The 24,817-nt window shown below is 47.9% G+C and overlaps 1 long non-coding RNA gene across 3 annotated transcripts in view; it reads left to right on the top strand.

Moving 5' to 3' along the window:
* LOC106506054 overlaps positions 1-24,817 on the top strand; it is a 262,494-nt gene that overhangs the window by 192,563 nt on the left and 45,114 nt on the right. For all 3 annotated transcript variants that reach the window (XR_002338702.1, XR_001301036.2, XR_002338701.1), the window contains one exon: positions 13,393-13,529. This is a non-coding gene — a long non-coding RNA (uncharacterized LOC106506054). The remainder of the gene's footprint in view (positions 1-13,392; positions 13,530-24,817) is intronic.

The following is a 24,817-nucleotide window of genomic DNA, read 5'->3' as shown; positions in this document are numbered from 1 at the left end:
CTCCACCCACATGTCCCCCTGGCTCTGGGGGGGATGTTCTGGTTGGTTCGGACCCAGTCCTCCCTACTTTAGCGGAGGCCTTGAGCATCCTGCATCCCACCCCCACCCAGCTTGCTGGAATGCAGAGGGGAGAACAGCCCAGGCTGAGGCAATGTCTTGAATTATTTTGCAAACACGCTGGGTTCACCAAAGCCCACATACATCTTGTCCCCGGCACCCTCTCCCTGGATGTGTGAGCCCATATGTTCCTGGGCAAATGTGCTCCGTCTGCTCGGGCTGCATTTGCAATTAGCTCATCAGGATGCTGTTTTCTAATAGCGCTTTGATGTCCAACGAGCCTCCTAAGCCTGTGTGTTTCCTTTCCTTTGAAGCAGGACATCATGTTTTGCCAGAAGTCAATGAAACGCCCTAGCAGAACAGAACAATTTAATTCCCTCTTCCGATACAGGACCAAGGAAGTTCAAACGGGCTTCCACTCATGCCTGCTCCCCCCATCGGCCTGTTAGATGCCCACCTCGGAGGGCTCTGACCACCTCCATCAGGTGACAGCCCAAACTGCCTGGCAGCCTTGGCCTGACCTTGAGGCCTTGGCCTCCTTTTCCAATTGCATTTGGATTTGCCCATGACCCTGACTCTCAGCTAGCTCTCTGATCTGCTGTTTCCTCTGACTTGGACCTGGCATGGGGCTCTGGCCCGCCCTCGGCTCCCCTCTCAGGCTCTGGTGATATTGTCACCCCGGTTGGGCTATTTTTAGCTTCAAACCTCCTGTCTCAGCCCTGACAGCTTATGGTGACCCCATCCATTAAGTGTCTAAGGGAACATTCCCCCAGGGCTGGCCAGGGCCTCAAAGGCAGGCCTGACCAGGAGTCGCCTGGTCTTCCCAGGCTGGTCCTCACACTAGCATGAGCACCTGCATCTCGCCGGCTGAGTCTTTCTGCTGCAATAGGAATTTCAGAGTGCTGCAAACTGCCCTTCCTTGGTGTTTTGGGAGTTACTAAGGGTGTTGCGGTTCCTTCCTGCATTTTTCGATGTGGCATCTTTGCTGCTCACTAGGCCTGCTAACCAAGCTGACACTGGGAGCTTTGGCCATACCCGTGCCTGCTGTACCAGGCCGGACCAGTTCTGCTGGCAGAGCACTGTTTCCTTGGAGCCAGAGAGGCCCAAGCCGGATACTGGGAGCTGTCCTCGGACCACTGCCCATCTCCCGAAGACATCCCAGTGGGCCTCATTTCCTGCTGCCTGGCTCAGAGTTGGGTGGTGCATGTTCCTTGTGAAATTAGCAGGAGCATATTCCCTGCCTTGGAGTCCTGTTGCCTTAGGGGTGGAGAGCTCCATGCCAGGGTTATTTGAATCCCAGTGAGTTATTCATTCATTGATTCCTTCGCTCACCAAAACTTGGTAGAGCTCTCACCAGGTGCCTCGCCCCATCTGCGCTCATGGAACTTATACACAAGTGGAGCGTAAACCACATTACACAAGTAAATGGGAAGTATTTACTGGACAGGAGAGATCAAAGCTAGGATGAGAAATCTGGCAGGCAGCATCCAAGGCCAGTTTAGGCAGCATGGTGGAGAACTTCTTTGAGGAAGTGATATTTAAGCTGAGGCTTGGATGACAAACTAGAGCCAGCCACGAAAAGCTCTGAATGGAGAGCAGTCCAGAGGAGGAAGCCGCAGCACAGAGACTGGGGCTGAGGATCAGACTGGTAGATTCAAAGATCAGAATAGGGCTGGTGTGGCTGAAGTACGGTGAGAGAGAGGAGTGAGAAAAGTGGGCGATGGCGGGGAGAGCTGGGCAAGAGGCAGGAAGTGAGGTGACCACAGAGGGTCTCATAGACCAGGCTGAGAGGTCAGATTTGATTCCAGGGGGAAGGAAAATCCTAGGAGGGCTGGGTGACCAGAGAGACCGAGTTGGAAACAACCAGGGCATTATCATTTCACTTCTTGAAACCTCAGTTTTCCCATCTGTAAAACGGGCGTGATAATACCTCCTCCATAGGCTGGAATAATGAGTGAGGAGAGAGTAGAAGCATTAAACTTATCGTGAATTGTGTGCTGAGATGAATTATAACAATTGAAAGCAGGTCTTATTTTTCAGTTTCCAGGAAACCAGGGTGAAAACAGAGCAGGTTGCCTAATGGTAGGAATCTTCCAGCTCAACTAGGGAGACCATTTCTAGGCCTAAATTTAGAAAGGCATTTATCCCCAAAGGCTTGGATGCTCTGTCCTTTATTTTCCATATTATTTGGATGCTCCTAAGACATCCTGATTGTCTTCAGCCACTGGCTGGTTTAGAACAGATCGGGGGCTATGGAAATAGGACCAACCAGATTTGGGGGAATTCAGCTACTCCTCAATTAGCTGTAAACTGCAGTTTTACCAGTGAAGCACCGCCCTCAGCTTTCTCTCCCGTGGTCTGCGCCCTCGTCAGGGATGGCAAGAGGTCCTGGTAACAATCCAGAAGATCTGGACTGAGCCTGGCTCCAGGCACTGGGGTTGACTTCCTTGGGATTTTCCCATCTGAACCTCAAAAACTGCAAATAACCTATGCATGTTGTAGGTAAAGATGAAGCATCTGATGACGGCAGAGTCACCTCTCAGCGGCAGCCTGATTCCTGCCACAGTTTGCCCTTTATGGGCTGTGTGACTGGGGGGAATCGTGTTCACCTTCTGGGCTATAATTTCTCAGTATGTGACACGGAATGGAAATCTCTCTCCACAGGGAAGTCATGAAATCAAAGCTCAGGCCCCATCGGGTGGGTTCTTTTTATTCATGAACGTAGCTGCAGTGGCAGAACCACAGCCAAATTATGAATTGGTGATATACAGCCTTGTTGGTTACAAGGATGATCAATTGTTGAATAAGTCTAGACCTTGGCTGGGCAGGTGACGTCTGATCACGCTGGCAAATACCTTGAAAAAAATGAATGGCTTTAAGGCAGCTCTCAACAACCTTCCCAGGCCCTCCCAGCAGAAGCAGAGGCTGTGAAAGAGGGGTCTCTAGCCCATGCCAGTGTCTGAGGCTGGTGACCAGGTGGGAAGCCCAGGGGACAGACATGTGGTTGACTCCTCTCCAGGCTACTCACAGACAGGGGCACAGGGCCCGGAACAAGTAAATGCTTAAGGGAGCTGGACATTCAAACACCAGTCCATGTACTGCTAGACTCCAATGTTTTAAGCAAGGCCTGGCTGGGTCTTTAAACAGAAACAAATCCGGGGAGTTGCCTTTGTGGCTCAGCAGTTAATGAACATGACTAGGATCCACGAGGATGCGGGTTTGATCCATGAGGATGCGGGTTTGATCCATGAGGATGCAGGTTCGATCCGTGGCCTCACTCAGTGGGTTAAGGATCTGGCCTTGCCATGAGCTCTGGTGTAGGTCAAAGATGTGGCTTGGGTCCTGTGTGGCTGTGGCTGTGGTGTAGGCCAGCAGCTATAGCTCAGATTTGACCCTTAGCATGGGAACTTCCATGTGCCATGAGAGAGAGAAAGAAAGAAAAGAAAGAAAGGAAGGAAGGAAGGAAGGAAGGAAGGAAGGAAGGAATCCGCTGTGGAGATAGAACTTGACAGTTGCCTCCTTCATGCTTTTTACTTAGTCCTCTCTTCTATTGGACCCATTGCTTAAATTCTGTCCTTTACCTGTACCCCAAACACTCTTATAGACACTCACACACTCTCTTGCACCTCCCCCTACACACACCAATGCACACCTGTGCACACCTTATATATATACGTACTCAGAGAACAGTACTGCCGAGCCACTAGGAACTCCATTCAGGCACCTGGCATTTGGTCCTGGCGCCAGCGCATCATGGCTGTGGGACCTTAGGCAAGGAACTGAGCGTCTTTGAGCCCCATCTGCAAAATGGATAGAGAAATAGCACCCATAACTACCATTGCAAAGAGCAGCAGTAAAGCAGTCATCATGGCACCTGACACAAGGAAGTCTTCAATAAACACTGGCTCGTCACTCTGCAGCAACCCCATGTGCATTTACACACCAGCACTCAAGGAAAAACACATCTAAACATGCAGCTAAGAATGGGGGCTTTTGCCCTCTGCGAGCCGCTGGGCCAGCAGACAACCAGGGTCTGGGGTCTGGGGCCGGTGGTGCTGTCCCTCATTCTTGGTCTCAAGTGGGGGTAGGGTCTGCTGCGGCCATGCTGGGCAAGGTGCAGCAAAGATTTGCGTCTGGGGAGAAATGGACAGGAGTCAACAACAGCCCTCATCCTCTGTCAGGAGGCTGCAGAATAAAAGCCGGCTGGTTTCTGTTCTCTATCAAGTGGTCTTTTATATGGAGAGATAACAAAGGACAATTAATATAGCACTGCAAGCAACCTTTGATGCCTTGGTAATTTCTCTGCCTTATAATTATCAAACAATCAGGGTTTTCCAGGCTCCCAACTAAATCACAGCACTGAAGATAGGCAGAAAGTGGACACTGCAGCTGGAGGCCATACTGACCCAAGGAAGGACAGAGATCTGTGACCCCAAAGGGAGGCCCAGGGTGGCAGTTTCTCAAGGCTGATGAGGGCCAGTGTTGCTGGCAGAGCGTCCATGGAATGGGCCTTTGGGCCATGCTGGGGACATACTAGTCCTTGTCCCAGAGAGAAGATCTCCATTTCCTCGTCTGCAAAGTGGAGACCAGGGTCAGACTTACCTTACGTGAGGAGTGAGTGGTGTATGCTGATTAGAGTGTTTTGTAAACTGTGAAGTGCGTGCACACTTGTTACTAACACTGTGAAGCAGAAGGTCCAAGGATGCCAGTTCCTCTGAGAGTCATAGAATTTCATTACTCCAAGCAGGCTTAGATTTTAACTCCAATCTGCACAGTTTTGCTGTTCTAAGACGAGAACCCCAACGAAAGCAAGTGACATCATGGAGCCATGGGAGGAGTCTTGGATGGGAGATGGTGATCTGGGCCTCATCCTGAGCTGCCTGGCTAGAGAACCTTGGGCCAGTCTCTGCTGATTCTCGGGTCTCAGTTTCCTCATTTGTAAAATGAGGCGAAGGTGGGGGGACTGCAGGGATGGGTGAAACAATGGAGTAGTCAAGAGCTCCGGGTCTGAGCTGAGGCCTGGGTTCGAATCCCAGCGTCACCCCACGTGAAGTATGCAGGTTGCCTAACCTCCTCCCCTCCCTCCCGGGCCTCCGTTTCCTTGCCTTTACAGTGGCACAGTCAGAGCACACCTCTCTGGGGGTTACCGTAAGCATCCAAAGAGCCAACACCTGCAAAGTGCTGTGGATGGTTCTGGCAGCTGAACACTTGAGTGGTTTTGACGCTGACACTGATTTCTTCTTCCTCAGACATGCTCTGCTTCTATGGATAGGGTTGGAAGGTTTAATAGAGGAGCAAAGTGCCCTGGAATAAATGAGCTGGGGCATGGGCCCAGGGGAGGGGGGCAGGGCGGGGGTAACTTGTGACGGCTTGTTTCCTTGACATTAGCCTACTGACTGTCCCCTCCCCTCAAAGCCAGACAGAGCCTCTCAACTCACTCACCTTTGGAGGATGTTGGGAGGCTCCTGCTTATATTTCTGAATTCCTCCCTTCTGGAAAAGCCCCAGGCAGCCTCCATGCCAATGCTGCTCTTGGTGATTAGGGTGATTATCGGTGAGTGACGGCCCAGCACCGTGGGGGTTAATGGTGCCCAGCCGATGCTGGGTGAGGGGGCACACTCGCTGGCGCAGGGACAGCAGTGAAAGGCACTTTATTACAATGTATGACTGGTTCCTGGGCTGCTCCATCACCTGCCAGTGTGCACGCAGAAGCTAATAAGCGATTCGCTCTATTTTGCCCCGAGGGTGCCTCCTGAGGAGGAAACCATTGATTTTTAACACCAGACACGTAAACTCTAAGCTATTCCCTGTATTCCTTGGTCCCCAGCGGTGCCCTGGTGGGCAAAGTTGGCCATTTTAGTTAGCAGACACACACACAGCTAGACAGGTGGTCATCACCGGGCCACCAGGGAATGGAGGGACCTTGGCCTTCTCTGTGCTGGTCCTGCTGTTTGGGGTGCGTCTCCAGACCTACCTTCATTCCAGTGCACTGCTTTTTCTGAGCTGGTGGGGAATGGACTGCTGAGCAATTGAGGGGCACGAGGTCCAGGTTGGGGAGGGAGGGAACCAATTCTGGGGAGTAGAAGTGAGCACTGGACCTAGATTCTGACCTCTGAGATGGGGCAGCTGCAAGGCTGTGGTCATCACTTTAGCTCCTCCAAGCCCGTTGTTCACAGCTGTAAAATGAGGGATCAATGCCCACTGGGTGTGAACCCATAAAAGATGGATGGACGAGCTTCCTACATATTAACCCCACCACGACCCTCACTGTGACCCAGGGCTCGGTAGCATGTGCGTTAACAGCCCAGGGAAGTGAATGGTCTCGAACATCCCTGGGCTAGAAAGCTGGGCGCAGACTTTCCTAGCTGCAGGCCCACCTGCTCGTTTTGTTTTTTTCTTATTTTTATTTTTTTGTCTTTTTTTGTTTTATTTTTTTGCCTTTCCTAGGGCCGCTCCCACGGCATATGGAGGTTCCCAGGCTAGAGGTCCAATTGGAGCTATAGCCGCTGGCCTATGCCAGAGCCACAGCAACATGGGATCCAAGCCTCGTCTGTGACCTACACCACAGCTCATGGCAACGCTGGATCCTTAACCTACTGAGCAACGCCAGGGATCGAACCTGAAACCTCATGGTTCCTAGTCAGATTCGTTAGCCACTGCGCCACAATGGGAACTCCCCACCTGCTCATTTTATAGGTGGGAAAACTGAGGCCCAGGGAAGGTGAGTTACAGTGAAGCTTCTTGTTTCCTGTCTCAATCTCCATCCACCCTTTCTGAAATATCAGCCCTCAGATCAAACACCCAAAATGTTTTCTTCTATTTGCATATCTGCTTTCTGAAGTGTCTAAATATACTTTGCTTTTATAATTAGGAAAAAAACCCCACCATAATGCAAGTCCCTTGCCATTTTTTTTCTTTTTAAGAAAACGCAGAAAAGCAAATGTTTCAAGGACTTTTGAAGAAGTCACAAAGTTTAGCAAATATCTATTACATCAAGCTTATGCTCTGTGATTCTAAATAAATTTTAGCTATCTTTTCTCCTCACCTGCAAAAGAAACCTAAACTCCTCAACCCAACATCCAAAGACTCCTCCTATCTGTTTTGTTGTTGTTGTTTTGCTGTCCCTGTGACATGTGCAAGTTCCTGGGCCAGGGATGAAACCTGTGCCACAGCAGTGATCCCAGCCGTTGAGTGACAACGCCAGTTCCTTAACCTGCTGTGCCACAAAAGGAACTCCCCTCCTCTCTGTTCTTAAGCACCCGTTTCCTAGTTCCAACTGTATTCATACATCCTGTGTTCATAGGAGTCCCCTGCTTCTCCCCCAGCCTTGCATGCCGTTCTTCTAGCTCCCAACTATGACTGCTGAACTTCCTTCTTTTAAATAAAAAAGAAAACTTTTTTTTTTTTTTTCAGCAATAAAGTCATTTCCTTATCTCACTTTAAAAGTCTGGAGGTGGGCAGGGGTTTAATGATGATGTCAAGGTCCAGGCTCGTTCTTTCTGCTCCAATATCTTCCCCACGCTACATTTATGCCTCATAGTTACTGCTTCATGGTCAGTTGCAAAATGGCTATCGCAGCCCCAAGCACAGCTCTGCATTCAAGGCATAAAAGGGAGAAGGGCAGCACTAGCAAAGCTCTCTTTAATCAAAAAATGAAAGCTTTCCTCAAAGCCGCAAGCTGACTGTCTGAAATGTCTCATTGGCTAGAACTCATCATGTGGCCACTTCGAGCTGCAAGGCAGTCTGGGCAAGTAAACATCAGCCAAAAGGGGATATGATTACTTGATTGGCCCAGACAAATCATGATTCATTTCTAGGTGTAGGTCACACTCTTATTTTGAACAAAAGCGAAGTTTTGATAGCAAAGACGGGGAGGGTGGCTTTTGGGGAGGCGTTTTCTGGTGACTTCCTGCACATTGCTTTGTGATTTAAAGTCCTCTATTCTTCTTCTTTTTTGGCCATGCCTGTGGCATGTGGAACTTCCTGGGCCAGGGACTGAACCCACGCCACAGCAGTGGCAACACCAGATCCTTAACTTGCTGAGGCACCAGGGAACTCTCATGTCTCTCTGTTCTTGATCTTACCCACATCCTTATGGGAAAATCTGTCTATTGACCCTCAATCCATTGATTTTCAGCTTATCATGAGAGCCTGACACTCCCAGGTCAGTATCTTGAGTTCCAAAGGACTCATCCAGCCCTGGCCATAGTCACCCACTCCCCCTTGCCTATTACCTGGCATGGATCCACCTCTGGAACCCTCGTCCAATGCCCACAGCATGTGGAAGTGTGGAAATTCCTGGACCAGGTATCAAACTCATGCCACAGCAGCAACAAGCCTGGCTGCAGTCCTTCATCCCTAGTCTTATTCTTCACTTCAACCTCCCATCTTTCCAGATCTTTTCACTTTCTACTCCTGTTTTCCTGTTTTGGTTTTGTCTCAATTAGTTTGACTCCATCAGCCCTCCTAGCCTGTAACTCAAGGTTGCGATTTTTTTCTTAAAGTCCAGATAGTAAATATTTTAGGCTTCATGGGCTATACAGTCTCTGTTGTAACCACTCAACTCTGCCCTCATAACACAAAAGCAGCCAGGGACAGTGCATAAAGAACTGGCATGGCTGTGTCTAATGAAACTTTATTTATGACAGCAGAGAGTAGATTGGATTTGGCCTCAGGATACAGTTTTCTGATCCTTGCCCATCACTTCCTTCTGCCATCACTGACCTGTCTCATCCAGACTCCTTGGAATATTACTTTCACCCTTCTCTTCAGGCCCCTTGGCATCTTTACCCGCATGCTATTCATTGCAACACTGCTGATCTTTAATGAGAACTCTGGGTGTCAAGCTCTAGTCTAAGTGCTTTATCTATGAGGTGGAAAACATGGATCCCATTTGCCTGCTGGGGCTCAGATGTGACAGAGGAACTTGCTCAAAGTTGCATGTAGTGAGTACACTTTAAACTCACACATTATCCAACACTGTCCCCTGCTCCTTTCCCCCTGGGTGGCCTCCTCCTGCTGGATGTGATACAGGAACAGCAGGAGTCTTAGGGATGTGGTGAACTCATGGAGAAGTCCAGACTTTCACCTGAGTTCCTGGACCCTCCATGTTCATGGTCCACAAACCTAAAACCCTCTGCAAAGCCAGTCATCTTTACTCAACCCAATCCTATGCTACTCCACCTAAGACCACCCTTTGCCCTCTTCTATCCTCATGATCACACTCCGATGTCTCGGAGGAAATTGAGGCCGCCATGCAAAATCACTTGCTTGGCTTCCAGCCTCCCACCCTACCCTCTCACTTCTCTGTTGCATCCCTCTCTCTCCTGATCAAAGGAGGTTTCCTGATCAGGTCTCAACCTCCCTCCTGAGCCTCATGGAGCCCACCTTCCCCCACCTCCTCGAGGACCTCACTCCATCAGTTTTGTCTGGTTTCTTGAGAAGCCCTTTACCCCCGTCCGCCATCCTACCCAGCTCTCTCATCTTAAAGCAACAAAGCGAACATAAAAAGTAACAGCCCTCTTCTCAGCCTGTCCTCTCGATACTGCTCCTTTTGTCTCCTTCTTTTACAGCCGAGCGTCCAGACATAACAAGGGCCTCCCCTCATGAGCTCCACTCTCTCATCTCCCATTAACCCTTCAACCTGCTGAAATCATGTTGCCTCTCGGTACTTGCCTGAAGCTGCTCCCACAGAGGTGGCCCCGTGACCTCCTAATTGCCACGTGCTGTGTGCTTTTCTGTGCCCCATCTAACCTGCTGTCTTTGTTCGTTTGACTTTGTGCATCATTTCCTCTTTCTTGAGACCACCTCCTCCTTGGCCCTTCTCCCAGTTCTCCCTCTTGCCTTCCTCCCTCCGAGCCCACCCTCAGTGTCCTTTGCGGGGTCCTCTTCCCGGCCCTTTGCTTTAGCCCCGCGCTTTCAGGGCTCTGTCCCTGGCCACACCTCCTCTCCGGGTGAGTCGGATGGTTCTCTTGGCCTCAGTGATCACTCACCTCTGGTTATCTCCCCACTGGATCTCCCTAGTGCAGTTCTCCCTGCTGAGCGTCGGACCAAACTATCTGAAGGCTTCTAGCAGTTTCCAGTTGGATCAACAGGCCAGCACTGAACTTATGGTGTTTCTCCTCTTAGAAGCCTTCTTTTCCCAAGGGCAGTCATATATCCAAGAGTGAGAGCGTTGAGAGCTAGCCTAGGCTTATCTCTGTCTGTAGATTCTATAGATTCTGCCTTTTCCTGTGTCTGCAAATCTAATCTATCCCTTCCTCCTCAGCTCTTCTGTTTACATGTCTCTTGGGATCAGTCTAATTGTTTGACTCAGTGTCTGCACTTCGGCTGCTGGTGACAATCATTCAGCTGCATGGCTTCGTTCTTCATGGATGTTGGCTTCCAAGGGTGGCAAGATGCTTCCCACAGCTCAGCTCAGGAGTCCTTCATTTAGGGTTTGTTGGCCCCTTCCTTTTCCTCAACCTCTGACCCAAACAACTGACTCTCTCCAGGAGCTGGATCGCCCACAAGCCCTCCCTGCACCCTCACAGACCACTGGGACTGCTATTTCACAGGAAAAAATACCCAAGCCTCCCTTGGGAACTTCCTAACTCTCCTTTTTGAACATCGGTGCATTAGTTCAGTATGAAATGGGTCAGTCCACACATGGTAAACTGCTCAGATATTCATGATATAAATAGACCAAAAAACCCTCCTTCTCCCCAGAAACATCTGACACCCCAGTTCTCCTTGGCAAGGGCCATGACTCTTACCCATTTTACCTTTTTTTCAGAAATGCTACTTTTGTTCACATGCGCAAACGTAACTATTCCCAGCCTGTATTATCCAGCACACGTGACTATCTAAATTTAAGTTAATATTAATTACTATTAAAATGAGAGATTTAGTTCCTCATTCACGCTAGCTGCACATGCAGCATCACCAGCTGAATGTGGCTGGTGGCTACCCTACTGGACAGTACAGATCCAGAACACTTCCATTATCACAGAAAGCTTTAGTGGACAGCACCTAGTTGATATAGTGATGTGCACCTTGATTTTGTTAAAAAAAAAAAAAAAGACTTTGTCTTAGGGACAATGCCTCTGCCTTATTCCTTGTCATTATTGTGTATCAGGTTGTTTAACCAGGTTCCCTAATGATGGACATTTAGGTGGTCTTTAGGGTTTTGCTCTTATAAACATCGTTACTGCAGCCTTCATGTACATATATATTTATGTCCATGCACAAGTGTGTCCACAGGACATAGTTCTGTGAGATTTGCAGGTTCAAAATGCATGTCAATTTTAAAATATCTATTGTAAAACTGTCCTTACATGACCTTTATTCCATAACAGGTGGACATACCTATTTCCTCATGACATCTTCAACAACGCACATTATTGAGTTTTTCAGTTATCAATTTAATAAGTGAAACATTATACCACATTATTATTTTGCTTTCCACATTCAAAAATAGGAGAGATTATCTGTCATGTATATAAGTATTTATTTCTGTGAAATACCCTTGCTCTTTCTTTACATTGAATTGCTGTTGTTTTTCTTATTGAGTTCCAAGATTTCTTTACATATATTAGCCCATTGTCAGATGGGCTGCTGTTACTTGATCTGGGTTTGTCTCCACTCCTTCCTCTTGCCAGGATGAATTATTTCATGTTAATGTGATCAACCTCATCAGTATTTAAATGGCTTCTGAATTTTGCGTCTTTGAAAGCCTTCGTTAACATTATGGAACATAGCCTTATATTTTCTTTTACTTATTTTATTGCTTAATTTTTTTCTTCCAAGGTGATCAGTTTTAGTGCAAGGAGTGAGATAGAGATCCACATTATTTTTCCAGCTGGCTAGCCTCAAATTATTTATTGAGTGATGCTTCTTTCTCCTAATGAACTAAAATGTCAACTTTATATTATAAATGGGTTGCAGGAGCTTCTCTGTACCTTGGTAACCAGATTTGTAAGATGAAAATAATAATGTAGCATTGTTGGAAGAGCTAATGAGATAATAACAAGTATGTAGAACAACAATGCCTGGCACAGAGTAGGTTCTCAATAAAATGCTGACTATCATCACTGATATTCCCTCCAGACATATGTGGCCTATTTCTGGACCTTATATTCTATTCATTTAGTTTGTGTGTCAGATGAGAAATTGCAAAGAAACCTACTCTGCCAACTGGAGCAGAAAAGGAATTTATTAAAGACTATTGGGTTGGGTGGTGGTGGGGACTCTTCGGGAAGGCCAGAGAATCAGATCTGGTGGCTGTGCAGCCAGGAAGCTGGCACTTGCCTCCCTGGAGGTCCTATTCTGGGGAAGATGCCACTGCTTCTGCCCCCTCTCGACACAAAGCTGCAGCCCTCCCTGATGGCACTGATGTCTGACACCTCCCTCATCAACTCAGATGAGATGGTACCTGCTTTCCTATTACCTTCTCCTAATTCGAGTCTTACATGGGGCTACCTGGGGTTGGCAGAGTCTAGGTCACATGCCTGTGTGTTAACTGTTGGGACTTTTGGATTCCACTAATATAGATTAATTTAGAGAAGTGGAATCTATCCAACAGGACTTTTCCAATATGAGAACAGGGTGTATTTTCACTTATCAAGGTCTTATTTTATGTCCTTTAGTAGAGTTTGATAATTTTTTTCTATAGATTAAGCACATTTTGTGTTTAGCATGTTTTTAGGTTTTTAAAATCTTGTTATTACTGTAAATGGGATTGTCATTTAATTTTTTTTCTTTTGTCTTTTTAGGGCCTCACCCACGGCACATGAGATTCCCAGGCTAGTGGTCTAATTGGAGTTACAGCTGCCAACCTACGCCACAGCCACAGCAACGCCAGATCCGAGCCACGTCTGCAACCTACACCACAGCTCACAGCAACGCTGGATCCTTAACCCACTGAGTGAAGCCAGGAATCGAACCTGTAACCTCATGGTTCCCAGTCGGATTCGTTTCCACTGTGCCACGACGGAACTCCTTCATTTAAATTTCTAATTGATTATTTTTCTACAGAAAAGCTATTGATTTTAAAAATATATTAATTCTTACTAAAGTCCTTTAAAGGTTTTTCACAGCTTTTTTAAAAACTGGGATTTTTTTCCCTTGTTTTAAAAGTGTACAATCTGATAACCAACAAAAGATGATCATTTTGCATCATTTCAGTGCTCTCCTCCTAATTCTTTCTGATATTTAGTTGCGTTGGCAAGTGGGTCAAAAACAATGTTTAATAATTGTCATGACAATGGACGTATCAGCTTACAATAATGCTGCATAACAAGGCATTCAACGTTCAATGGTTGAAAACAATCATTTATCCGTGTTCATGTATCTGCAGGTCGACTGAGGGGGGCTTGACTGGACTTGGCTCAAGGCTGCAAGTGGTCCAGGTCTGCTCTGTGTGTCTTTCATCCTCCCCAACCAGTTAGAAAACGTGATATCCTCTTCTACGATGATGATGGAAATACAAAATTGGTGAGTAGAAATATATGATGTGTCTTACGTCAGTGCTCAGCATTGGCACTCTGTCATTTCTGCCTACTTTTCATCAGCCCATGCAAGTCACATGGCTAAACTGAACGTAAGTGGGATAGGAAAGGTACCTTGTCTTGTAGGAGGAGCAAGTGCAAAATCATATGGCTAAGGACAAGGACACTGGAAGGGGTAAAGACTTGCACAATGAGCAAATTACAATGGCATTCTTTGCTTCTCTCTGATTCTAATGAAAAGGATTCCATCAGAAATGATTGTGTAACTCAGCTTGAATAATTATATATACAATACACACACACACATATACATGTACAGGTGTATACACACACACATAATGTATATGTAAATATATATGTAAAAATTCAAACTAAGGAAGTTCCATGTTGTCTCAGTTTATGAAGAGTTTTTAATCAGGAATCATAGTTGAATTTTTATCAACTACCTTCCCAGAATATATGGAGAATTATATGGTTTTCTTAGTGATGATGGATATTGTGAATTATATTAATTGATCCACTCACAGAGAGCCATCCTTGCATTATGGAATAATGGTGGTGGCATATTATCCTTTTAAAACACATTTGTGTTCTCTTGGCTAGTATTATTTTTTAGAATTTTGCATTTACACTGTCTTAAAGACAGGACTATAGTTTATTGGTGGTGCTCTTTTTTTGGATTTTGCTTTTGCCGTTATACTGGATTCTTTGATTCATTTAAAAGTCCTTTCCCACTCTCCATGGTGTTTGGGAATACTTTAAATAGCATTGCAGGTATCTGTTTCTTGAACTTGCGATAGATTTTACCTGGGAAGCTGTCTGGGTCTGGTACTTTAGTGGATAGTGGCTCTTTGACAACATTCCCAATTTCCTCTCTGGTAACTGGACTGTTTAGATTTCCTATCTATTACAAAATTAGTTTTCACATTTATATCTCTAGAAAATCACCCATTTTGTTCATGTTTCAAACCTGTTTTCAAAACCGAGTAATGTTATCATTCTTTGAATTTCCTCTCTATGTGGTTATTTCCCCATTTTCATTTCTAATGATATGTGTTTGTGCTTTGTTTCTTAATAGTTTCGCTAGAGATTTATTTGTTTCGTTTTTCACAGATAGGTTCAAGGTCCAGTTCTAGCTTTGACTCCCTGAATGGCCTGTGTATACTCTGCCCTTTTGAAACCTCAGGGAAGTGTCCAGACTCCTGATCTCAGCACATAAACCTTTCATCTGGCCCTTGGTGTTGGTCTTGCTGAACTCTTTGCAAATTTATCCAATTCCAATGTTTCCTTCGGCCTTCAGACCCTTGGATGTTCTGTTCCTGGTGCCTGAAATGCCTGTCCTTTCTCTCAACCCCCACTCATCAAACTCCTGCTCATCCTTATGGACTTAGCCCTGATGCCCTTTTTCCTAGATATGCGGGTTTCTGCTGCCCTGTCTCAGCAGGGTCCTCCACCTCTGGGCTCTCTCCCAACTGCTGAGCATGTCTGCTCACTTGTCTGATTGACCCACTGGATGTGAGAGCTTTGAAAGAGGAGGTCTGCAGTCTCCAGCATTGTACCCCCAGCTCCCAGCATGGGGCCTGGCAATGAATCGCAGGCAGGCAGCGTTTGTGGAAGAAAGACAGGAAGGCTGTAGATACAAACTATACAACAAACACATCCGGGATTCTCACAGGGATTTTCCCTGTTGGCATACACTCTGCTCCCAGCCCTCCTGGGAACAGCTGAAATCCGGGGCTGTAATTCTTACACCAGTTATATTGAAATATTCGATGTCTAGAGAACAGCGTTTGCTCAGCGCTTGGCTTAGGGGCTGTCAGCACCCCTGCTCACATGCTTCCGCACTTCTGAAGCTGCATTTGTCAGCTCCAGCTCACAGGCCTGGCTCTTACGTGGGGAGCCTTGCTTGTTGCTACAGCAGACTTTCCTGATGGACCCCTGGGGCTGCCACATTTCCTGGCCTTCCATCAAATCCAACACATATTTTTAAAACACCTACTTTGCACCCCGCGCTCTGCTATAACATGGTGTCCTCCCTGCTGAGGGGACACTGAGGGGAGAGGAGTGGGCTGGAGGACAGAGTGTAAGTATAGGGGAGAGACTGCTGTGGCTGCAGAGACCAGTCAGGGTAGGACCTGGGCCTGGGCCTTCTCTCCTGACTCATCTTGAGCTAATCCTTGATGCTTGGCCTTCATGGTTGTTTCACCCCATTCCTTCTGATGGGTGATTCCCAGGCCTTACTGATCACTCATTATTATGAATACTTCTCTTCAAGCCACAGAGGGCAAGTTGGCCTTTAGCCTAAGGGAAATGGAGATGCATCAAAGGGTTCTTTGCGGGGAGTAAGAGGATCAGATTTGGGTTTAGGAAGATCACACTGGCTGCTGATGGAGAGAGGGTTGGAGGAGGGATGGAGGAGGAGGGAGACACCAGGCCGCCTCAGTCTTCTCTAGGAGAGACATTGACAGCCTGCAGCACGGTGGGGCAGCAGGGAGAGAGGAGGGGAGGGATTCAAAGGGTGACTGGGATGGATGCCCCATTCCTGGTGGGTAGTGAGTGCAGAGGGAGAGGGAGGCATCAAGGCTGACACTGAAGGGGGCTGGGGAGGAGATGGACCCCCGCAGAGGTAAGGAATGTTTCGGTGAACACTGGCCTCCTCCAAGGATGCTTGCCTGCCTCACATTTTCTGAAAGCCATAGCTACCAAATACATAGTAATTTTCCTCGATACTGGGAAGTAAAAGGGACATCTTCCCATATCTAGGTTACGAATGTCACATCTTCTGTGCTGTAGATCCATGAAGGCCAGGGCCATTTGTGAGCACAGAACCCAAGTTTCCTTTGTACCGTGACCCAACCTACATCTGCTAAGTTCCTCCTGGTGACTGGGTTAGGCAGCATCTTCACACTCCAGCAATCCCATTAGTAAACTTCCTTGGGGGTATGGTACTCTCTGATAGTGGAGAGAGATAGACAGAGAGAGTGCCTGAATCACAGAAGACAGAGTATCCAGACCGGGGGAGGGGAGCGAGGCTTTATAGAGGTCTTGTCATATGTGTACAAGTTTGCCAAGGAGATGGGGGATGAAGAAAGAGCATTCTACAGATGGAAAAACAGGAGCTCAAGCACAGAGTGGGTCCAGAGAACATGGAGAGGGTAGAAAGGGAATGACTGGAGATGAGATTGAACCAGAGGCTGTGGAAAGATCATCAAGGGCTAGAATGCCACACTCCAGAGGTTGAACTTACCTTCAAAGCATAAATCAGTTTCCTTTTGTATGTCATCTTCATCTGATTGATAGTGGTTGCCCGGATCTCGTGCTAAGGAGGATTCTGCTGTGGATTCAGGGGGGAAGAGCGACACAATCCCTAGTGATGCCTGCTCTGGCTTCAGGAGCGGAGCTGGCAGTCTGTGTGTGGGGATCTGCCATCTCTGTCGTAAGAGATGAAGAGCCACTGGAGGGAGGTGGAGGGTGGGGTTGAGGAGTGAGAGCTAAGAATGTGCATTGGAGAAGATCAGCTGGAAGTTCTGGGGAGCATGAGTTGCTGGAAGGACAGACTAAGGCCATGCTGCCAATGAGCCAGCAGTGAATTTTAAAATATCCAAGGAACGAATGAACTACCAAGTGTCTGCAAAGCGAAGGGTAGACCTTATTGTAGCTGCTTCTGTAATGAGGGCGTGCAGGAGGAATAAAGAATTTCAGCACAAACACTGTCAGTCTCCCTCTCCCCTTCAGCAAAAATACCCAGGGTAAAAAAAGACACACACACACACACACACATACACACAAAGCAATGACCCCACAGAGGGGCACTTTCTCCCTCTCCTTCCCTGCTCCCTGTGAAGTCAGTGCATAATTACCGGAAAGCATTTTTGACTGAATTTTAGATGAGCATTTTGACAAAATATAATATTGGAAACAATCTTTATCAAACATTCATGTGTCGTGTGAGAGATAAAGCCCAGAATCCATAATTCATATGGCGTGTGTATTACCAAGTGTGCATGAGAGGCTGAATTTCAATGAGGCAGCCTGAACAATATTTTCTGCCAGACGCAGGCTTTCATCATTTACATTATTCACTAGGTTTTCCAGAACAGTAAATCTTAAATATATATTTGTGTTGGGAAGAGCTCTTGTGCGTGTCTGTGTACACACAGAGGGACGCACACCCGTTTGGGCCCAGAATTGGCGGATGCACGTTCCAGCTGGAAGGGCACGCGGTGACAGCAGGGAGGCTCGGCACACAGGGTTCCTTCTGGAGGACAGCCCACGTCACCATGGACTCCACGGCTCGCTGCACAGGCATTAAATCCACCCACCCTGTCGTCTCTTTCTTCAGACCCATCCAGTATCTCACTTGGAACCTTAAAAGGAAACAGGACCCAGAGCAAGGGCATTGCCATTGAGGCCTAAGAGCAGGGCTACTCAAAGTTCATTGGCTGGACTGGTCAGGCAGGAATTGTCCGTATGGCTAGAGTTCAAGATTGGAATGAACTTAAATTCCTTCAACAACAGCTTCAGCCATTGGTGGGACAGTCTCTGCATGCAGACCTTAGAGGTGGGGAGCTCAACCCCTTCAGAGAGTGATGCGAGTCTATCTCCTGTGAGTCAGATGGCTCAAAGGGTCTTCCTTCGATTGAGGTGAAATTTGTCTTATAATTATTGCCCACAGTGGCTGGGCTGGCCCATGGGATCCCGCAGAACCAGTATGCTTCCCAGAGCACAGGATGGCCCTTCAGAGCTCTGAGCACTGCATCACGCCCCTGGAACCTTCTTTTTCCTGGCCTTTGTTCCGCTGGCTTATCCTCACCTGGCTTATGAGGTGGGTGCAGACATGCACCACCCAGACTCTCCTCAGGACAGAGGAGCTGGTTCTCCTGCTGCCAAGAGTGTTGCCTGTAAACAGCTCATGCTGCCCCCCTTAGAGGTTGGGGCTCCCTCGTCCAGCCAAGGGCCTCTGGGTCCCCCATCAAAGCAGCCATGAGCGGATGTCCCAAATGACCTCCACTCCAAGAGGCAAGTAATATTGATGATTCCAGAACCCTAAATAATGCTGAGACTGGTCCAGGTAAAACACTACTCCCTTTCACCTAAAAAGAAAAGCCGCTTTAGTTTTCGGTCTGTCTCCTTTGTCAGGACCAAGGAGTCTCTCCCTAGGGCTTTACAGGATGGATAGAATGTGCTGGGAGATAGCATGAGAAAAAGATTGTGTATATATATATATATATGACTGGATTGCTATGCTATACAGCAGAAATTGACACAACACTATAAATCAACTATACTCTAATAAAATAAAATAAAATTTAAAAGTACTTAAACTTAGTGAAGGCTAAGATAAATTATTGTAAAAGAAAAAAAAAAAATCCTTCTCAGGAATTGCCCTGGGCAGAAGGGATTGGCTGGCCCAAGATTTTGCCCCTCCCTGAGGGCAGCCACAGCCAACGGCTGGTTGAAGCACCCCCATAAAGTCATTCCCAACTCTAGAACCCCCATGGGTGGACTGAAGCTCTGTTACAAATGCATTGCAGCTCAACCTCCCCCTCTGCCCAGCCCTGCCTTCATCAGTCCCCACAGGAGTTGATCTGAGGACACACCCCAGGACACTTCCTGCATGACAAGTTTCATAGCAGACTCAGGGATCCCAACCGAGGACAAATAGAACTGGAGTGGGCTGAGGAATAAAACTTCAGATGGTACTGTGGAACTGGATCCTCCACTGCCCCATGGGCAATGAAGACCCCATCATTCGTTGTGGGTGCAGGACTGGGAGTTCCTGGCTGGGGCAATTGCTGGACTTTTTCCTGCTGGAGAAACTGGGATGGGATGCTGGTAGAAGGGCAGGGTCCCTGTTTCAGGAGGTTGAGAGGATTGGGGAAATTGGTAACTAGAAGGACAATGGAATTATATGGTTCTTGCTGAATTTAATTGGTGGATTGGGGGAAAAAAAAAAAAAACATCAAAAACCTACAGGTGATTAATGACCAATTGAAGGCAAGGAATGAAGGTCAGTAAAGAGAGAGCTTCACTTCTCCAGTAGCTGGAGAGGAAAGAAACCTGACTTACTCCTAAGGACCAGACTTACCCCTAAGGGTGGAGCTCAGAGAAGACTGCATTCTGAATCCTCAAATGCAGTAACTTGAATGTGTTAAGATCAGAGCACTGATTTGGAAGAAGCAGAAGTGTGAGACGTGGGGTCAATGCACTTGAGAACTTTGAAACCCCAGATCTGGGGTTACCATTAAAGTCTAGGTCCCCCTTTCTTGAAGATGATGTAGCAGCTTCCACCTCCCATGACACCTGTCCACTCAGGAGCTACCCCGTTCCCCTCCTGGACATCGGAGCAACCACCAAGTCACTATACCAACCAGTAGGGGAGGTGGGGGCCCTTCTAGGAGAGAAAAGGAAGTGGGGACCCAAGGACGTGTGGGACCCACCATGCACACTGACAAGGCTGGGGGGAGTACACATTGCCAACTGAGGGTGCTGAGTTGGGCGGATGGAACAAAAAGCTGGATGAGTGACTTTATCAATATGGGAGCCTCTCCTCTGATACAGGATTTCACACCCTGACAAGGACCCTGGGAAAAGAAGCTAACATGTTGCTTGGGAAGCTCTTGGAAGCTTGGAAGAAGATAGGGCCCACACTACGTGCAATAGAAATGCCAGAATTACCATGGCAGATGGCAGGAGAGGGAATCAAAAAACTCCGAGGAGTGAGCAGCCTGGAGAGGATATTGTATGTAAGGCCGGAAATCCCACCAACTGACTGTTCGCAGAATGGACGGCATGCCATCCATCAAAGCTACGGGAGACGGGAGACGCACTGGTGAGGGGGCGCCAATGGCAGGGAGGAGCTCAGTGGGGGTGTGGTCTGCAGACCAGGCACAGCCACAGGAGATGGCCTTACAGCCCTGCACTCCCTGCCCACTCTCAGGATCCCAGGAAAGACTAGAGGATGGCGGTGGGGCTTATCTGTCTGAATCAGGTTGGGCACAATGATTGCAGTCACTGTAAGGTCAGAGTGGCAGCGGGGTGGGCCTGACCTACAAATTTATGGGCGTGGCTGGAGAGAACAGGGTGTGTCCATAGGGCGGGGCGATCAGCTGAGGGGGTTTATTCAGGATTGAGGGGGTTCCTGGGAACAGGTCTTTTAGTGTTAAAACCAAGAAAATCCCTCTCACACTGGGATGAGCTGGTGACCCTCCTCTCTGAGTAGAGGTAGTTATTAGACGCATTGCTCAAATCTACAAAATCGAGAGAATTCAAAGATGGATGATCAGGAGGCTGAAAACAGCCTCCGTTTAAAGAAAAGCAAAAACCCCTTGATCCCTGCCCAGTTTCTGGATCTGAGCAGATTTTCAGGTTGGAAACCCACTGACTGAAGGAGAAGCTGGGTGCCTGTAAGGAAAGACTCCATGTCACCATGGAGACAGGGTTCCGTGATGACTACCTTAGTCCTTTTGAGGTTTATATACTGAGAAGTGACATACCCAGAGCTGACCTTGATAGACAGTGACCCCACCCATCGTGGCCACCACTCGAGGCGGTACTTGTGGGGGTCAGGTTGTAAATACACTCCAGGCACAGATCTGACTCATGGGGATCTACAGCATTCACTGAGTCATTCTGGGGACATTTCCCTGGGCCCTGAATGCATAGTTGTTATGTATGTAGCTGGCAGCTGGCAGACCTCTTGTATCGGTTCCTTGAACTATGAAGTACAAGGTATCTTAGTAAGAAAGGCTGAGTGGAAGCTTCTGAAACTTCTCCACCCCACCCCCAGTTAATATAGAAAGGGAAAGAACAGAGGTTAGTGCCACCTTTCAAGTCCTAAAGAATGAAGGGGTGATGGTCCCCACCACTTTACCATTTAATTCACTAGCGGGAGCCTGCCAAAATGAGATGGATCTTGGAGGATGAGCATGGACTATCACAATTTGACCAAGTAGTAGCCCTCAGTGCAGCTGCTATGACTCTGCTAGAGCAGATACAGACAGCTCCGGATGCGTGGTGTGTGCTCACTGACTGTTCCAGGAAGAAGGGCCGGGTAATTCACATTTTCATGGGGATGGAAAATTGGACACATTTAAGGTCTTTCACTGGGGTTAGTTAACTCCTATATCCTCTGTCATGATATAGTCTCAAAGGTGAAGCTGTGCATTGTGAGGGGTGGACTGTGGTGGACCCTGTGGTGTGGTGTCCATGTTTCCTCTGGACGGAGCACTCACTCCCACAGCTGCCAGCAGTGCTGTTTACAGATGGCCCCAGTCAAGTCCATCCCCAGGAACTTCCCTTGGCCAAAAGGAGACATCATGTCCAAGGTCATGCCTCCTCTCTTGGAGCAGCCCACTCCCAAAGGTTGGTTGATATGAGATATAAAGCTCCATCCCCAATCAGGACAGCTCTGAAGGGCCATGCTAGCATCAGAGCTCCCCATACCTTTGTCGAGGGCTTCATCAAAACTGTAACACAGTTCTACTTCCCTTCTACCCAAACTCACCTCCTTCACTCTTTCCTTTACATGTGATGTTCCTTTGCATGTGGTGTTCCTTGGGTGTCCCTAATAAACTTCTTATAGAGAAATCTGCATCTTAGAGTCTATTTCTGGTGACCCTACCCTACAACAGTTTGGTTTTGAAATCCCTGCTATCTTTTCCTTGTCTTGGTCTCAGATATCAGTATCCCTCTTGATAAATTATTCCAAAATAGGAATAGAGCTCTGATTTTTCAGAGCACAATAGAACACTCTCACCTCCCTTACTGTAGGCCCTATACATTTATCAATGTGCCCTAAGTTAGCAAAAACTCTTGGGCAGTCATGCCGCACTGTTGACTTTTCTAAACTCGCTCTGGGTTAAACCTCTACGTCTTTTGGAAACCTTGCTGCTGTTAAATCTTCTGTCCCTTATCAAGTACGTGCAGTCAGCTTTGGGGGTCAAGCACAGGGCTTAGATTCTCTTGTTCAGTTCCCTCTGGTGGACTACCACTTATCATTCCTACCTGTTGAAAGCTTTTTGGATCAAACTTTCATTTGATTCATTTATCTTTCCTTTCAAATTCATGTCAGACTCGAATTTGATAAGCTGGCCTTCTGTCCTTATTCAGGCCTTTAATAAAAAAGCTCATCAGGCTATTCCAGGCCTTCCCAGGGGGTGGCCTTCTCCTTGCTGGAGTTGGGTAGAGAACTCTTTGTGCTGGGAGAGGACGCATCTATTGTCTTTTCTGCTGTGGGTTTTGTAGGAGTTTATTATTATCATTGCTGACACGTGTTGGCCCTTCTCTCTGTGGCGCCATCCTGAGCACGCTTTCTCATCCTCCCCCCGAATCCTCACAGCAGCCATCTGAGGTAGGCCCTATTATTAGTCTTCTAGAGTGGCTAAGTCACCGGCTGAGGTCACAGAGCTATGAGGTGACAGAGCCGGGATTCGTACCTGGCTGGGTTGACACCAGAGCAAGCTGATATCCACTGTGTCATATGCCTTTTTCCAGGAATTGAGACCCGAGTTTGGCAGCTGCCTGCTGTGGGGAGTGTGAAGAGGTGTGTGTGGAGGGACAGGTGACTCGGGTCAGGGGAGGGGAAACGAGAGAGATGCCAAAGCCTGGAGAGGTGCCCATGGCATCTTTTCTCTCTGGAGAGCAGCAAGCTTCTTGAGGGTAAGACAGTGGAGGGAGGAGTGGAACTCCCTTGGTTCTTTGGTAATAATAATCCTTGCTTAGGGTCCCCTGGGTGCCGCGAACCTGCAAAGCCACCCACCTGCGCTAATTCAGTTGTTTCCCCAACTCTCCTCCGAAGCGTCTGGCACTGAGAGGTTAAGGAACTCGCCCTCTGTCACAAAGCCACTGAGAGGATGCAGCCTACATGGGAAACCACCATTCTCTTCTCAGGGGAATGCTGGCCTCTGCCTCAGTGTACTGATGAGCAACTGAAGCCTAGAAGAGGGACAGTGACCTTGCAAGCCACGTTGTAAGTGGTGGCAGAGTCCGTGTAACAACTCTGGAAACCTGAAGATCCTGTTGTTACGGGCTGCCCTCGCTTTGTTAGAACACATTCCCATGAAGGCAGGGAATGCTGGATGGTTTATCTACTGATTTGCTCTTGTGTCCCAACTCCTATGACAGTGCCTGGCACAGATGGATACGCAGTCTCTTATTTATTCACCCAAAACGGGTTCATGTGCTCCAGGGTCCTGGACATGTAGCCAGCCACCAGCTCTGTATCAATGTGTGACTTGGGCCCATGTGCAGAGGGTCGGCCACACCAAACCCTTTGCCCAAGAACTCAGCCCAGTGGAGTCAGTAGTTTGGAGTTGACTGGTCCATTACCGGGTATTTACCCACTGGGACCATCGGGTTTTAGCGATTTGTGGAAATCACAGCTTGAGTGTTTCTCAGGCAGGAATGTAGGGGGAAAGCCTGCACCATTCTCTGAGCAGGTCTTGGTTGCTGTCCTGTCTGTTCTGCCACCCACACAGCACCTGGTCCAGGCCAGCACCAGGCAGCTGACTCTGAGGGACCTTGCAGCTTCAGGCAAGAACAGCTGGCATTTCTGCTGGGCAGGTTGTACTGTCATTGAGATGTGTTTCTTTCTTTCTGCTTTTTTTCTCTTTTGACAGAGAAATAGGAACACACTATGCTCCTAAAACAACACCAAGACATGGTCTCAACAAGCCCTTCTGTGAGTTAGCAGTCAATAAGTTTAAATTATGCAGGGCCACCCAGCCTGCAGGGAGGGACGGGGATCCTCCCTTGGGGATCGCCTTAGAGCAATGCAGAGAGGGGCCTGGAATCAAAGCCACTTTTTGATTTCACGACAGACTCTGAGATTTACAATAATAAAATAATTTCTTTTGTGCTATTAGTTGATAACTAAATGCACTGGGCAAGAAGACGGTTTCAGTGGTCAAACTGCAGTTTCCTATGCTCTGCCTTCCAGTTCAGAGGTGGTGGCCATACTCGTTGCCACGCGATCAGTTGAGATACTGTCAGTCCTTGGTGTCATGACACAATGACAGCTGTACTCCTTCCCACAGCATCCTGACAGCCCCCACACCAGGAGCTGTGCTCACCCACTCTGAGCTTTCTACTCAGTTAAGGGCCCAGTAACTTGAGCGGATCATAAATGTCCTCCCTACAATAAAAACCAGCCATGCCAGCAAAAACATGTCCCTTCCTTTGGCACCTTGTGCCACAGGGCATCTTCTCCTCTGGGTCCTGTTAGGATGGCCCCAGTGGCCTCTCTTGCTATATTTTAAAGGTATGCATTTGACT

This window comes from Sus scrofa, chromosome 14 (genome assembly GCF_000003025.6).
Source record: "Sus scrofa isolate TJ Tabasco breed Duroc chromosome 14, Sscrofa11.1, whole genome shotgun sequence".
In the NCBI taxonomy this organism is placed as follows: domain Eukaryota; kingdom Metazoa; phylum Chordata; class Mammalia; order Artiodactyla; family Suidae; genus Sus; species Sus scrofa.
This window is presented reverse-complemented; position numbering and strand designations above follow the sequence as displayed.